Genomic DNA, 16,574 nt, shown 5'->3' on the forward strand with positions numbered 1-16,574 from the left:
ACCTGGGACATGAATCATTCCCCCAAAGTACAAAAGTAGTGATGCTGACAATTCAGATATGTTAAAGAGAAGCCGTAAAGTACTTCCTTTAAGTGAAAAAGCATGTCTATATAGGGGAAAAAAACATAGTATATATAGCATCTGGTAATATCCATGGTTTCAGACTTCCACTGGGGGTCTTGGAACATATCCCCTACTGAAATTGATTAACATGCAGCTGAAAAATAAAAGAAAGGAAAAATCTTTGTGTACTGATAGAGGGTAATTTCCAAGATATATTGTTAAGAGAAAAAGGCAAAGTATATAACATTGATAATAATGTATCATCTTTTCTGTAAGAAAGGGGAAAAATAAGAATATTTATACTCCTATTGCTTAAATGTGACAGATAAATATTGGAAAGATAAATAAGAAAGAAATGAAGCCTGAGGAACAGGGTAGATGGATGGGTCAGGACAGGAGCAAAACTCAGTGTATTGACGTGATAGTATTTTGATTTTTGGACAATGTAAATGTACTACCTACTCAAAACAAAACAAAATAAGTAAAACTTTTGAAAGTAAAAAGATTCCTTTTTCTATTGTTCACAGATTTTTCTAAGCATGTTATACTTTTCGATAATGTTATATACGAACTCAAGACATTTAGCAAGGAGGGAGCAACAGTAGAAATGCAACAGTGTCCTATAAGAGAGAGCTTAGAGTAAGTATATAAAAGAGAGCTAGATCTGAAAGATCACAAAATGACAAAATGGCATAAGTTTCTAGCTAGAAGGATCTAAGTGATACTTAATCATTTTTATAGATTTTTATAGATTAAGAAAACTGAGGCCCAAAAAGTCACTTTGACACACAGAAATCAGAACTAGAATTCCAGGACCCCTGATTAATTATCTCATTCTCAATGTTTATTTCTTTACATCTTGAGGCTTTCCATTGATTAATGATACGCTTCTAATGAAATACAAATAAGACCTATAAAGTGCTTTAAGCATTTTAACATACATTAACTACTTTATCTTATTATATTATCATGATAATGTAGTATACTGTAATAGCTAAGGTCATGAACTTTGGAGTTAAGACTTTGAATCTCTGCTGTGTGATCTTGACAAATTACTTAACTTCTCAAGACTGTTTCTTTATCAATAGATTGGAACTATAACAGGCCCCACTTCAAAGGAATGATGTGAAGAATAAATGAAATAATGCACCTTAAGGAATTAGCCTGGCACCTAATATGTGTTCCCTGAATATTATTATTGTTACTGCTTTTATTTTACAGATGAAAAGCTGAGGGTCAGGAGAACGGTTGAGTAACTTGCCGAAGGACACATAATTTACAAGTGGCGGATCAAAAATTCAATTTAGGTTTTCTCACTTTAAAATCTCATACTCTTTCCACTCTGTATAATTTATAGATTCAATGCACTTGGTTTTCCCTTAACAATTAGAGTTTAACTCATTATAGTAGTTTTTCTACTTTGGCTTGCAGTTTGGTCAATATGAGCCCTTTTACAGAAAAGAAAAGAAAATAGCTCAATATGTTTGGATAGCAGAAAAGAAAATAATCTCTTGTATTCAATCAGGTTTTATTTTGCCATTGTTAAAGAATCTAACAATTTTAAATAAATATTAATTATTTCATATGTGCTAACATTATCTTCCCTGACATCTAATTGGTGATTAAAAAAAAAAAGTTTTCTTTATATAAAGAAACCAATTTCATTTACATAAGATTAAATATATGTAATATAATTTATAAAATTATTTATATGTAAATGATTTGATTATATATTTTAACAGTATATGTATTGTATAATTAAATTATATACAATTTTTATAAAATTGTATAATACATTTATATATCATATATAAGTATATGTTATAAATAATAATTATATAACTTATCACATAAATGGGATATAATGTATTATTTATACATAAGTATATAATATATAGTTTAGATATAAATGTTTACATGTCTACAAATCATCTTAAAATGGTTGTGCAGCAATTCAATAAAATATCTTTGAATTATAAAAGTATGAAGGAAAAATGTAAATTGTAGTAAAGGAGGTACTGTCATCTTAACCTATGTTTAATAGCTTTTCCTTCAGGACTTTGCAAAGCTTTCTCAGTAAACATACATTGTAAAGTATTCTCTGGCTTGGTCTCTGAGTGTGTACTGTATAAAGAATAAAAAATCAACCAGTTTATTGTGTATGTGTAAATAGCCTGGTCATCGGACCATTTTTAGCCATAGTCACATCTAGCGCCACTTTACATAGGAGACTTAGAGTGTGATTTGTAAGTATGATCTGTAAAATAACTGAGAAAAATTCCAATGTATACCTGTGTAAATAGATTTGTTAACTGAAATATACTTAAAGAAAAGATAAAATCTGTAAATAAACTGATTCATAAATTTAAAATTTCTTCATTTTTTTAATTGAGATATAATTGACATATAGCATTATATTAGTTTCAGGTGTACAACATAATGATTCTGCATTTGTATGTATTGTGAAATGATCACTGCAATAACTCTTGTTAACAGCCATCAACACACATAAGTACAAAAATTTTATGTGCCTGTCTATATACTATACTCATATATACATAGAAAAAAATATTTTTATATAATTATAAACAACTTCAATAGGCCATCAACAAGTAAATAAATAACCAAAGTGTGTATGTCCATACAATAGAGTGTTAAGTCAGCAACTAAAAAAAGGAATGATCTGCTGATAAACACAACAATAGGGATGAATCTCAAGAGAAAGAAGATGGACACAAAAGATTGCTTATCATGTGAGTCCATGATATTAAGTGTAGAACTGGCCAAATCAATAGGATAGAAATCTGATCAGTGGTTGCATGGGGTTGGGGATGAGGTAGCACTGCCAGTAAGAATTGTGAGGGAACTTTCTGGGGTGATGGAAATATTCTATATTCTGATTGTAGTGATGGTTCCTAGAGTATGAGGACTTACAGGAACTTTAATATAATTTGTGGCCCAACAGTTAACACTTTTGCAATTTGAACTCCGAGGCTGCTTACAGAGTGTGATTCTGCTCCTTAGACTTGTACCTGCCTGCAGAACAAAGTCTTTCTGTGCTGTTTCATTTCTTTTAATACGTAACCTAAAGCTTTTGTTCTATAATCCTAAACTGGAACTAAGACTTTAACAAATGCCTAATCATATATTATTACCCATTGTTCGTACCTCACAGCCCACCTTCCTGACTACTGAGACAGCCAAACTTGGAATCTTCTAGTTGCCCCCTCCAATCAGAGACAAATGATGTAAGTTTGTAGTCTTGTTTCCCCTAGTAACCCATCTCTTTGATCATCAACTCCTTGCACTTTCACCTTTAAAAACCTTACTCTATCCCCCCACTTCAGAACATGTCTTCATTTCATACCTAGGACTACATCCCTGATTTGCAATAAAACTCTCTTTTAATTTCTCCCAGAATTTTTGTTAACAGGTGTATACATTCATTAAAACTCATAGAAGAGTACACTTAAAATGTGAGTATTTTATTGTACGTAAATTATGTCTCTGTGAAGTTACTTTAAAAACACATTCCCCTTAAAGTACAGCTTAGGGAATATGGTCAATAATATTGTAATAACCTTGTATGGTGTCAGATGGGCACTAGACGTATTCGGGTTATATAAATGTCTAATCATTATGTCATACAACTGAAACTAATATAATATTGTATGTCAAATGTAATTTAAAATATAAATAAATAAATCTGCTAGCATCTCAAAATGAAACAGAAGATTTTTCTTTTATAGATAGGGTAAGAAAGAGGCAAGCCGAGATAAGAAGAATCTGTGGCGGAGAAGCTGGGCAAGCAGGGGAATGATCGTGAGGTCTAACAGGACAGTGCCCATTAGGCTCAGCTGCGAATTGGACAGCTTCCATATTTGTGCTTGCTCAGGCTTGGGGGCAGAGTTCAGGATCCTGTAGGAAAGAGAGAAGCCTGGCTAAAGTTTGACTAACACGCATTTTGTTCCAAATTAATAGGTGTTTATGAGGCAAAGAATGGGAATTTGGAGAATCTGTGCCTGACCTTTCTATAGGTAAACAAGAGGGGCATCTGTGAGTCCTATCTAAGGCATATGTGGAGGGGGTTTCTTTACCATAAGCTGTTTTACAGAACACAAAAAAAGAGAATTTCTTAACCTTCGCTGTTTACCAGGGTCACAGGGCTCAGGTAAAACTCATTATCAGCTGGGACCATTTGTGGACAAATTGCCTATATCCACTGAAATAAATATCACTTCTGTCATATAAGGTCACGAATATATTTCACTTGACCTGAACTCTATCATGCCTCTGTAATCTGATTTCTAAGGATTTTCGTTCTTACAAATTTATTTTTGTAGGAACTCTAAAATCATTTTATCAAGTTTTAAAATGAATGCTACCCTCCAAAAAAACCAACAAAACTATTATGATTCTTATTTAAATTGTATGATATTAATATAATAGTTTTGGGAGACTTGGTGCTTTTTATTATAAGTGGCTTTGTATTTAGGGATTTAATGTTTCTCTATTTGATTATGTCTTGTATTATATGCTGAAGTGACATTTTTTAGTCTTCTTGTAAGTTCATCTTTTTGTAAAATGTATTGTTAGATATTTATAATATTTTTGTTATGATTGTTAAGACTTATTTTTGCTAATCCTATCTGCTTACTGCTTGCTCGTAGAAGAAGAAAGCACATATTTTTATATGTTGTATTCAGTTCCTTATCAAAACTACCTACCAATTCTGGTAGCATCTTAGTATAGTCTCTTAGGTTTTCTAATTGTACAGTCATATCAGATATAGATCATATTCTCTCTTTTATCCAATATTTGATGTGATTACTGCTTCTCTTTTCACTGTATTAGCTGTCCTAGACAGTAGCCACTAAGCTTATGTGGCTATTTAAATTGAAATTTATTTGAGCTAAAAATTTTTAATCAGTTTCTTAGTCACCTAGTCACATTTCAAGTGCTCAATAACCACATGTTCTTAGTGGCTACTGTATTGGACAGCACTAAATATAAAACATTTATGTCATTGGAAAGTTCAACATGGAAAGTCATGTTGAACAATACTGAGGTAGAACTTTCAAAATAATATTAAATAATAAATATAATAGAGAGCATTCTTATCTTGTTGCTAATTTTAATGAAAATGATTTAAACATTTTACCATTTAGTTTCCTGGCAATTTTTGGAAAATGGTTTTGTCAATTTTAAGTAGTGTGAATGAAAAAGCAGTTTCTCTGGAAAGTAACTTCACAGGGTGATCTGATCATAAATTCCTAACTGGGCAGATCATACCCCTGGCATATAACTTCTTTTCAAAAAGGCTATCTTTGCATTGAACAAGCCCTGTCCATTATTTCTGTGCATGTGAGTTAACACACCTTTGAAATGCCCCCTTTCAGACTCCTCCTTCTAATAATACCATCCCCAAGAAAGTACCTGTAATATGACCCTCTCATGACCACTTTCAAGAGTTTAACTATTCTGTAATCCAATCCGCACCTTGCTTTCTCCCACCTTTGTGTAATTTCCTACTCTCCCTCCTAAATCTCAAATGTGTAAAGGAAACTGCAAGCTATTATTTTCAGAAGCATATATCTTAGTCCATTGAGATCTTGCTTCAGGTGTATCCTCTTTTTGGCTCAAGTAAATTTTTATAAAAATTCTGTATGGGTTTAAATGTTTTTACATCGGCAGTAGTTTCCTTCTTTTGCTATTCTAAATTTTATTATTAATACGAACTCTACTGAGTTGTGTCATATGCTTTTCATATTAATTAATAGCATTGTGTGGCTTTTCTAAAGCATTGGTACAATGAATTTTGAGTATTAAATCATTCTATCACTCCTAGAAAATAAAAACCACATCTTCCTGAAAAGAGTTATGCATACTGTTTCCTATTTCTCTCTTTAAACCATTAAAGTCAGACTTCCACTTTATCACTTCACTGAAAATCCCTGAGTCAAAGTCATCAATGACTTCCACATGGCTAAATGTTACGGTCCGTTTTCAATCCTTTTACTTAATCCATCATCAGCATTTGTTGTGTCAGTTACTCTTACATTCTACAAATGCTTCCTTCTCTTGTCTTCAAGGACACATTTCTTAGTTCTGCTCCCTTTCAGTCTCCTTTGTTGGTTTGTCCTCATGTCCCCAACTGTAAATGTTGGTGTGCCCCAGGGATCAGTCTTCAAACCTTCTATTTTTCTATTTCTGCTCTGGGAGCTCACACACATTCATGGCTTTAAAATATATTTATATACCTGTATGTTGCTGAAGCATAAATCTATATCTCTAGTCTGTAGATAAAAACAGGGACATACACAAGTTCAGTAACTGAAAGTAATCTAACTGGGCAAGTCATGGTGGGTAATCACACTCTGATCTATAACTTCTTTAGTAAAAGGTTTTTAAGCAAGCCCTGGGTCCGTTATTCTTGTGCATTTAGGTTAACATACCTTCAAAATGCCAGAAGTAACCCTCTTTTCCAGACCCCTCAGAATCACCCTCAAGAGAGCACATAATCTTGTTAACTATCCTGTAATCCAATCATAGAGATTTCCCTGCCTTGCTGTCTCCCTTGCTCACGTAATATTCCTTACATTTCCTTCTTAGTTCCAAATGTAATTGCTCACGTAATATTCCTTACATTTCCTTCTTAGTTCCAAATGTAAAGAAGAAACTGCAAAACTTTCATTGTCTGGAGCATTTGAGATCTTGCTTCCTGCTGCATTGTCACTTTGGCTCAAATAAACTCATAAAAGTTCTCTACAGGTTTGGGCGTTTTTCACCATGACAAGCTTGAATTCCAAAACCGATTTTCAACTACCTACTCAACATCTCCACTTGAATGTCTAATAGCCTTCTCAAATTAACATGCTAAATAGAATTATGATTTTCAAATCAACCTCCGCCCCTGGGCCTTTCTTTTTCCAAGGCCGTCTTTGCACAGCTAATTGTGACTCTCTCCTTGTTTTTCCCATGCTAAAAATCTTACAGTCATCCTTGAGGCCTTGCTTTCTCATCCTATATCCAATCAATCCATCAGCAAATCCTATCAGTTCTATCTTTAGGTTATATTAAAATTAGGCCAATTCTTACCCTCCATCTGCTATTACCCTGGTAGCCAGCCACCATTATTTCTTGCCTAGATTATTGCAATAGCCTCTTATTGTATTGCCAGGGCCCAAGGTAGGCCACCCCAAGATATCCCACAATAGTATATTAATTATTTCAAATTAAAATCATTTGAGAGGCAGCTGTGACTCTTCTCTCTCTCTCTAAATGTGGGAAATGTATCTCCCATGAGGTAAGTGACCTCCCTGATCCTGAGGCTTGAGAGACAAACATCGCAAGAGTTATAAAATCAAGAGTCAAAAAGGCCTGTATAAACAAACCTCGTAACTTCTTTACTTAATTACCTAAGGGCAAAAAAATTCTGCTTGGATTCCTTTCTTCCTTTTCCTTTTTTATTTATTATGGTAACTGTCATGGAGCGTTCAAATCTGAGACCCACTGAGCCAATTGATATTAATTTATGAGCCTTTATTAGCCAGCCAGCAACTGACTCTCTCCACCATGCAGGGTCAGAGGATCAGTCCCGAGCTTCCAGAGGAGGCAGTTTATAAAGCCTTGAACCACTCTGGTTAACATAAAGCAAGCAGATTACAGAAGCAGAAGTTGGCCCTTAGCATATCTTTAAACAGATTACCACACCCTGGTTAACAGAATCAGAGTAAATCCTTAATGCCGACTTACTGGAAAATTTTCCACCCTTAATAATAACATTGATTAACAAAATCCTATAAGTTTCAAGTGTACAATTCAACAGTAAGTCATATATATATATATAAAATCCACCTCCCCACTCTACCTTCTGGCAACCACTAGTCTACTGTCCATGTCCTTGAGTCTCTGTTAGTCATGTTTGTTGCTTTTAGATTTATATCCTACATATAATTGATACCATGTGATTTTTCAACTTTTTCTGTCTGGCTTATTTCACTTAACGTCATTCTCTCAGGATCCATCCATGTTGCAAATGGCAGTATTTCATCTCTTGTTATAGCTGAGTAATATTCCATTGTATGTATGTATCACATCTTCTTTATCCAACTATATATTGTAGGGCACTTCCATGTCCTGGCCACTGTGAATAACGCTGGTATGAACATTGGTGTGCATTTATCTTTTCAGATAAATTTTTTCAAGTCTTTTGGGTAAATATCCAGTAGAGGGATTGCTGGATTTTATGGTAGATCAATTCTTAGTTTTTTTTTGAGAAAACTCCATACTGTTTTCCATAGTGATTGTACCAATTTGCAGTCCCACCAGCAGTGTATGAGGGTTCCTTTTTCTCTACATTCTCTCCAGCACTTGTTATTACTTGTCCTGTTGATAACAGCCATTATAACCAGATTCCTTTGTAACAAGTACAAACATTTTTTGTCCTATCAATTTCTCACAAATTTATTTTCTCTTTGTCTGAAAAGTTTTAAAAGTTGCCTGGTTTGATCATTTCTTTGAGCCTCATTTTATGATCTAAGCTATAATCTAAGCATCATACTGTGATTCTCCTGTGTACATGATTAAATTGTTTTTTCTTATTAATGTAGTCTTGTGCCTATTTTATTATTTTATTATTTGTCCAGCCATAAGAACTAAAGAAGGGTAGAAGGAGAGACCTCTCTTAACCAACAATTTCACTCTGGTTTTGCATTTGCTCTTCCTATAGACTCTTCTCAACACGAATTTGATTTAAAAATGTAAGTCATATAATGTCATGTCTCTGCTCAAAATACTCAAGTGGCTTCCCATCTCATTCAATGCAGAAGTATAATCTTTACAATGGCTTACAAAACCCTACATGATCTTCTCCCTTCTGCCTCTGATCTTACTTCTTACCACTCACCTGTCCCTTTCCAGCCATATTGACCTATTATCTCAGGGCCTTTTCATTTGCTGTTCCTTCTGCCTAAAATGTTTCTTACCCTAAAAATGAAAGGCCAAAGTGAGAGCCAACAAGCATTTATTGAGATCCAAAAAAAAAAAAAAAAAAAAAATAGCTATTCGGGAAGCACCATTTCAGGCAGAAATCCAAATGGTGTTCCTATTAGGAGACAAATGCAAGGGGTATTTATGAGAAAGAGAAGGGAACAATTACATCAATAGAAGAAAGGCATTTCTATAGGTGCAGATAACATAACACAGTGACACTGTTTTTGATCCTCAGTCTGAAACTCATCAGTCCAATATCATCAGTCCAATAGTCATATTTGCAGTCATATAATCCTTACAAACAGTTCTTTGAGACATAGTGTTTCTTTAGGCCCACTCCAAGGTTATTTGTACTGTTTTAACATTCCAAAGTTTGAAGTGTTAGACTCTCAAGGCTGTTCCTTCAGGATGGCAGCCCCAAGTAAATTTTTAAAGCGGCTCCCTTTATGTTATTTTTTTACATGCTTTCCTCCCAGATTACCACATGCCTCACTGCCTCACTTTCTTTAGGTGTCTTTTCAAATGTCACTTTTTTAGTAAGGCCTTTACAAATTGTGAAATAATGAGTGTCTATTCCCCACCCCATATCCTTTTCCTTGCTTTATTGTTCTCACTAGCACTTATCACCATTTTACATACATCATATTTACTTATTTAATGTGTTTCTATATCCATCATTCCCTACCTCCTAGTATATACTCCTCAGGAGGGTAGCGATTTTAATATACTCCCAATAAGAGTATATTAAATACTCTTATTTTAAATAAATCAGTATTTTGCCCATAGTAGGCAGTTAATAAATATTAATTGAAAGAATTAATAAACCAGAGATACTCATCCCTGGACTTGAGAGTAGAAGGAAAGTGAAACAGCCAGATATGCAATTCCAAGCATTAGAAATATGTAGATAATCTGGTGGACCAGATTTCCCTGAGATAAGAAGGTAAATGGACTGGAAAGCTACGTATACAATTTGTCCACTTAGAACCCAAGACCAAGAATAGTCCTTGTGATTCTAATAGAGGTAACAATAATCAATGGAAGGTCCAGAAAGGCAACTTTTACATATTGAAAACGGTAATTGAGAATCAGTGAAAATGAATAGGAGGCTCCAGCTCCCACAAACCTTCACTAGCCAAAGTAATTACTAAGAACCCCAGAGCTTTCCTTCAAGAAAGAAAATGTGTCTAGGAGGTATGATCAAAAATTACTTAAATTCTTTGTGTCCAGGAGTAAAGCTTGACAGAGTCAAAATTAAATATAATGTTAAGAGAAGATTTATTAGATTTCCATATAATTTGAAGATTGTAAAAAAGCCATAATGGAGAGCTTTAGGCAGCATTGGTCATTTTCACCCAATAGATGGAGCCAGAGTAGAAGGGAAACAATCTGGCAGATTGCAAAATCACTCAAAGAGGGATTCAACTGAGAATTCACTGTGAATTCCAGCTCATGAGAGTCCAACAGGCATTCAGTCCAACAGGCACCCCAGTCGATTGGGGTGGAGGAAGGGAAAGGCAACTGAAATGATCTCATAAAGTATATAGCAGGGCAAAGCAATATATAATGGAAAGAAAACAAATCTGATTTTAATCTGAATGCCAAGGTTTGCTTTTGCAAATGTGCAAGACTTCGAACTTTTGGAACCTGGTGGGATAAAGGTAGATTTGTGACACTCTTTGGATTAGAAATAAGACATTAATAATTATATTAAAATTATAAGGCTAAACATTGTATTAAAATTAAAGCCATATGGCTGTGGTTTTATGGTGAATACGTGTGTTAGGAGAGAAGGGGGTAAATGTATAAAAAAACAAGGCTTGTAATTCCCCCAGATAACTTTAACTGATTAATAATCAGATACATGAGTAATTAGTTTCTGCAAAATTTGATCATCGTGACGCTAATAAAATTTATTTAATTATATATGTTGGATTACACTTGGTAGATGTGCTTAGTGCTCTACTACTTTTAAAGTACTCTGCCTAACATCATCATCAGGGTAACCCTCAAAAGCAGAAATTGATGATTAGTCCAAAATGAATGGTGGTTCCTGTCCCCTTGATTCTTTGAAAAGGTTTTGTGGATTTGACTGGATAAGGATACCTTTTAAAAGAAAGAATAGCTGTGCTTTAAAGAGTGAAATGACATAGTATAGAGTAGGTGAAGAGAGAGTGGCAGGAAGGGGAACTGAGGTTAAGTGGGCTTCGACCCATAAGGCTGCCCTTCTCTTACCCAGCTGGTGGGGGCAGGCAGAGATTCTTCTGTTCCATCCCCTCTCTTCATGAACCGGGAATGAGATGAGTGGAAGAAAGAAGGACCAAGGAAATCTCAGAAGACTGAGTTTTCTGTAAATTCAAGGACTTCGATAAAGTTAAACAGAGACCAGTCAATGAGATTGCATGCTATTCTTCCACTACACTGCATGGATGCAGATGCTCCAGGAGTAGGGTGGACAGTTGGATTCAACAAGGTGGGAGTACGGCCAAGTGAATATAAAGTATTAGGAGGTGAAGAAAGGAGTTTAGGGTGTATTCAAGGAGGCAATTATGATGGTTACCACTGTATTTAAGTTGCATAAAGAGGTTGATGAGGATGAAAAGTCATAGGCACCATCTGAGGCTATTCTCCGGGGCCAGAGTCATAGGAGGACACATGCCACAAGAAGACTTGGAGGAACTTTGCACTTCTGGCCTCTGGCAGTGGGTAGAATCCAATTTCTCTCTAAGCCAGTGACCCAATTGCCTCTGCCTTAAACAGCTCTTAGCACTGCTGTCTCATTCTTATCCTTCAGGCTGTGATGAAGCCTTTTGTGTTTTCCCCAGCTACAATAGATCTTCCATGCTGTTCCAGGTCACATACCCTGTTTATTTCCTTTGAGGACTAATCAGCACCTGTAGTTCTTTAATTGATTTGTTTATCTGTATCTGCTCCTTCTACTAGACTATAAGCTCCATAAGGGCAGAGATCTTATCTGTCATGTTGACCACAGTATCCTCAGCACATGGCAGATAGTCTAGCACATGGTAAACATTCAAAAAATATTTTTTCAATGAAGCGATTGATAATCTGGGCTGTTCGAAGTGCCAGAAACTATCCCAAGGTTTTCACATATATTTTCTTTTGTATCTCTCATGAGATAAATGTTTACTATGAAAAAGATAAAGCTTAAGAAGGTGATATAATTTGTCCAAGTTCACATAACAAAGTTGAGAATTGAAATCAAGTCTTTCTGATTCTAAAATTACTGCTCTCACCTTAACAACTTTGTACACAAATAAACATTTTGTAAACCAAGTAATATGGCATTGTACTAAGGTTTTCACAAGAAAGCTGTGGGGAAAAAAGTAGGAAATGCATGAAAAGTATCTGTGGCCCTAACTCTTGTTACTGCTCATATGTTTGCTCATGTGCCAGGCATTCAATATATTTCAAAGTTAAATGTGTTTCTGATATTGTGTCCAATTTCAAAGAAGAAGACACAAGATATTTCTTTTAAAATCCACTACCTCTTCTCTTCATACCCTCCTCTACTCCTTTTTTTTTTCACAGTTCATATTTCCTTTCAACTTAACCATCTCCTTTCCTTGCTCTTTAGGCACACTCAAAACAAAAATAATTATAACTGAGTTATTATACTGTTAGAAAAAGGAAGATCTGGTATTAGACAAGTATAAGACAGTCAAAGTATAAGATAAACAAGGAGGGACACTTAGAAGGTATAACAAGCAATGAAAGAGAATACACAAAAATATAGATGATCCATAAAGAAAGATCTAGAATCCAAGAGATATATCTGTCTATGTGACTGAGAGACAAGCATTCAGGAACGGAGAACAAAACTATATGATAATGACCCATATATAAAATAAATAGTATTGTGAAATTGAGAAACAGCTTGTTACATTGGTACTTGGGACAAAAATGTCATTCAAATTCTGACATTCTTTAAATAATATAAAATTCACAATTGAGACTAAAACTAACAAGCAAATAGAAATGAAAGATCTTGCTTGAAATCTCAAATTTTCAGAAATAACATTCTTCTATTTGCATCTCCTAGCACTGCTGCAAAGAGTGACTCATACATACAAAGTCCAGAAAGGAACTAAATTACAGTGCTTTAAAGCAAAACAATTACCCTGGCATACTCTAAACGTCCCTCAAATAATTGAAAAAAAGCTGAACTAGAAAAATTTTTATTCACAGCCTGCACAGAAACTCTCATGGAGACAATTGGCTGTTTGCCTAGGGACATGCATGAAATGGGGTGAAAACTTAAATATTTTGCACTTTTTCAGGTTCAGTTGAGGAGCAGTCAGGCTTGTGATCCCTGGGAGGTCTGACTAGAGACCTAGCTTGCTTTGTTTTCATAGTATCCACTGCATGCACTGCAATGACAGGCTTGTAGGCCTCAAAGTTTGTCATTCCTTATAAGACCAGAGGAATGTAAGGGTACCATTACTACCCTACACATTTCTCTTACTGTTGTTTGTCTGTAGGAATAATGCTAATGCCCATAATATTGCATTCTGCCGCCTATGGCTGGGTGTTCTCATTAGATGAGGCACAACTTTGAAGAAGGGGCTTTCTGTTCTCCATGCAGAGGTGGGCATGTCATTCACACTCTCCAGAATCCAAAGTGAGCAAAGGAAATGTCTCCAAAATTATACTTATTTTTTCACTTTCTTTTATAAAAATATTTTTGTACTTATTATAGGAAAATGTGGTTTTAATTTTTTTCTTTTAGGAGTTAGTTACCTTTGTTTCATCTTTATGGGGAAAAGATAAACTATTTCATAATTAGTGTATGAGATGATAAGGAAGCTCTGTTCCAAAACAGATCCCAACTGAATCAAATATTTAAAAGTATAAAAGAAAATCTAAAAATACTAGAAGAAAATATAGATAGGACTCCCATTAAATATGGTAGATTGACCATACTCTTTTATCTTCTCTCTCTGTAGTAGGCTAAAGAATTGCTCCCCAAAATATATCCATGTCTTAATCCCTGGAACTCATGAATGTTATTTTATATGACAAAGACTTTGCAGATGAGATTAAGTTAAGGCCCTTGAAATCGTGATATTATCCTGGATTCTCTGAATGGGCCCTAAATGCAACACTAAGCATCTTTATAGAAAAGAAAGAAGGAGATGTGACACAGACAGAAAAGAAGCCCATGTGTCACAGAGGAGATATGGGAGTAATATAGCCACAAGCCAAGGAATGCTGGCAGCCAACAGACGCTGAAAGATGTAAGGAACAGACTATCCCCTAAAGTCTACATGGGGAATGTGGCCCTGCCAACACCTTGACTTCAGTCCAGTGAAACTGATTTCAGACTTCTGGCCTCCAGAAATGTTTGAAAATACATACAATTTGTCATAGCATCCCCAGGAAACCGATATACTCCAAATCTACCCAAACCCTACCAAATTAACAGTTAAGGTGGGGAACCGATATAACTCATAAATTTGAAAAGAACAGCAAAAAAAGGATTTTTATAAATTCTGAGAAGACGCACAATGATTGAATGGGAGACAACTTACTACAGTTAAGAAAATTGCAACCTGAGAGCTTTGAGTAAGGGATGCGAACAAGACATAAGTCTTTTTCTCCCAGAAAGGTCAGACTCCGGATCACCAAGGTCCAAGCAGAGGCAGGAGCGAGGAGCGGGGCTGAAACAGGATGTAAAGTGAAAGTAGGAACACAGACAGTCATTGGCACTGGTCTGCCAAGTTCTAGGTGTTTCCCTGTTTCTTACCCCTACACCCAGTCTATTTCCTTGATCCTACCACCATGTGAGCCAACACATCAGTTCTACTCACATTCCTTCCACTTGTTTTTTTCTAGAAGCAAAGGAGCTGGGAAAGGCCACACAGTGCCAGGCACGGTCTTCCCTGCAAATACTCTGCACAGTGGGAGATAGACAAGAATTTTGATGGCCCAATAGCAGTCTCCACCACACTCTCTAAGGGACTTCGTTCTAACATTTCAGAACACTGGGAGTAAAGAGAAGATCTTAAAAGCTTCCAGAACGAAAAACCAGATCACATAATGGATTAAGAATCAGCAATCTGACTGGCATTAGACCTTTCAACGGCAATACAGAATGATAGAAAATAATATATAGCAATGCCCTCAAGATTCTGATAGGAAATATCTTGTAACTGAAAAGTTCATATCCAATCAAACTCCCAACAAGCGTAAAGAGACATTTTCAGACAAGCGGAATCTCAATTTGCCTACCACAGTCAGTAGGAAGCTACCAAAGAGCACGATTCAACACACTGTTGAGTAAACAGCAAAGACATGGAATCCAGAAAGACAAAAACAAACAAACAACAAACAAACAGAGATGCACTCAGGAGAGGGGCAAAGGAGGAGTCCTAGGATGCCAGACATCCATCATGCCTGGCAAGCAACCATTCTAAGAACAGAGGCCTGTGGAAGAGTGAAAGGGAAACATCTAAGGAGGAAAATAGACCTGGTAGATTGTTTAGTGTGTTTGAGAATTTGGGAGGAAGTTGTCACTAAGAATTTGCTAAATATGTTGAATCATTTGGAAAAAATATTGTAATGACATGTGGAAAACTGAGCAATTTGGGCAGGGGTGAGAGAGATTAGCAATTATTAATGCCAGGAAAAGCAGAAGGTTATACAGGAAGAAGGTATGATTATAATATACCATTTGGTTTAGTGGTGAATAATACCTGATGGCCACGTAAACACTGACTTTTGACTTAACTAGACATTTGATATAATTTCATTGGGAAAAAGAAGGAGGGAAGTGGAGAGGGCTAGAGTCAGATAAGAAATCAAAAACTTTGACAATTTCCTTTCCAGGATTGTAGCTTATATATACTTTTGACACATGTACAAAGATTTATATACAAAGAGCACCACATCACTGAACTAGAAATAGCAAAAACAGAAACGACTTAAAAATCCATTAGTTGGATACTGATTAAACATATCGTGATTAAATGGAGTGTGATGCAAGCACTAAAAGAAAAAAAAGCAAACCCAATAATTGCTGACATGAATTATCTCCAGAGAGTAGGAACAAAAACACTCAAACAAAAACAAAATGGAAAATAGTGGGTTCAATATACTACCGCTTGAGATCAACGTAGGGGGAATAAATGTATGTATCAATATGTACTCTCATCCACAAACATTGATCCTTGTGTATGTATAGACCATCTCTGGAGAGATTTACAAGAAGCTGATAATAGTAATTGATTCTATGGAGGAAAACTGGTCAGGAGGGCGGGATAAGTAGGATACCTACTTTCCACTATATACCATTTTGTCATTTAAATTTTTATGCTAGTAAATTCATTACTCATTCAAATAAATAATATTTTTTTAATAGAGGGGAAAAACCAAACTGGCAAAAGGAAGAAATTTTTTAAAATATTAGCCCTCTAAATATCTCAGCTTAATACATCAAACATCTTAATATATCTTTTTTTTTTTTTTTGTATTTTTCCTCTAGGTGACAGCAATTG

Source organism: Rousettus aegyptiacus, unplaced genomic scaffold (genome assembly GCF_014176215.1).
Source record: "Rousettus aegyptiacus isolate mRouAeg1 unplaced genomic scaffold, mRouAeg1.p scaffold_m13_p_5, whole genome shotgun sequence".
NCBI classification, from domain to species: Eukaryota; Metazoa; Chordata; class Mammalia; order Chiroptera; family Pteropodidae; genus Rousettus; species Rousettus aegyptiacus.